Genomic DNA, 1,434 nt, shown 5'->3' on the forward strand with positions numbered 1-1,434 from the left:
TTTTTTTTTTTTTTCCTGGGGGGTGAGGGGCAAAGCCTTTTGCAAAGGGGTTGCAGTGAGCAGTGCCCTGTGATTAAAACCTCACATTTTTGGGGTGTTTCTTGTTTTTTCTTTCCGCCTTGACACTGCTCTTCTGCAGCAGTGTCACACATGGTAGCATTTAGGAGCCCTTCACAGCTGAGGTGTTTCAAACACTAATGAATGGGAGCTCGGCCATGTAGCGCCGGCGAGCTGTAAGGCATGCCTTGCTGAATGGCGCACTGTAGTGGCCTGGGAAAGGAAGAGGGTTATAAATTGTGTCAGCTCGCCACCCAGACAAAGCGAAGCCATGTGGAAAATCAAATCTATTAAAGTATGAAGACGGTTATAAGCTGTTTTAAGCTGGTCATTCTTAAAAGGTCTCCGTTAGCTATGGTGGGGGAGGGAATGCCTGTTCTTCCCAGAGCTTTTCCACGTGCTGGCTTAGGCAGTGAAGTGATGGGTTAAAAAAACAACTTCTCCCTAGCAGCCCCGTCTATTTGATGTGTTTATCATCTCCTGCTTACCCTGCATCCCAAATGCTACGTGTGGGTAAATGTAACGAGGACACGGGGCTGGGACAGGCGTCGGGGTGCGGGAGGACACCAAGGAGAAGACAAGTTCACTGTTTCGTGTGATGGTTTGTGTTGGATGGTAGCAAGCTGCTCATCAGACACCATCCCCACCAAAGCAGATGGGTGCCACTAGGGATGAAAAGCCCATGCCAGAGCGATCATCGTGAGGGTTTCTTCCCTGTCGTCATATGCACATATATATACATATATTTTAAAGTAATTATCTTTTCTCCTTGTTTATTCCAGGAAGAGACTGAAGAAACGTCCTCACAAGAATCTGCAGAGGAAGACTAGGAGACCGCACCACGCAATTTCTACCTCATCAGCAGTTGGGTCTTTTGAAGGGAGAAGACACTGCCTTGACCACTTATTTTCTATTGCCATGGTCTTTCCACTTGCCTGGGGGGAAAAAAAATCGCATAACCTTAAAAAGGATTTTACTAATCATCTTCTTTGTAATCCCTTCACAGTCCCAGGTTTAGTGAAAAACTGCTGTAACACAACGGGGGACACAGATTAACGATGCAACTTTTAATTACTGTTTTCTTATTTCCTTTACCTACTAATAGTTTGTTGGAGCTGCTAAGTAAGGGTGAATGGGTCAGAAGAGCTTTGAGTCAGGTTTAAGTCACTCACTGCACTGCAAAGAAACGAGAAACTTGTAACATATTCATTTTAATGGGCATTGAGATAGGAAAGGCTCGGTGTGTAACACAGAGCCTTGCAACACTTCCAGCAACCCACTCCCTACTTAGTAAACTCCCTGTTTTAGAACACCAAAGATAAGGGATAGATACTACTTTTTTTTTTTTTTTTTTTTTTTTTTTTTTTTTTTTTTTTT

At 43.9% G+C, this 1,434-nt stretch overlaps 1 long non-coding RNA gene across 1 annotated transcript in view; it reads left to right on the forward strand.

Moving 5' to 3' along the window:
- Window positions 1-1,376, forward strand: part of LOC112958858 — a 105,992-nt gene extending 104,616 nt beyond the window's left edge. Inside the window, exon 4 of the long non-coding RNA XR_003251514.1 lies at window positions 840-1,376. This is a non-coding gene — a long non-coding RNA (uncharacterized LOC112958858). The remainder of the gene's footprint in view (window positions 1-839) is intronic.
- The last annotated feature ends 58 nt before the right edge of the window (window positions 1,377-1,434 follow it).

Source organism: Nothoprocta perdicaria, unplaced genomic scaffold, assembly GCF_003342845.1.
Source record: "Nothoprocta perdicaria isolate Ctin4 unplaced genomic scaffold, notPer1 scaffold_91, whole genome shotgun sequence".
NCBI classification, from domain to species: Eukaryota; Metazoa; Chordata; class Aves; order Tinamiformes; family Tinamidae; genus Nothoprocta; species Nothoprocta perdicaria.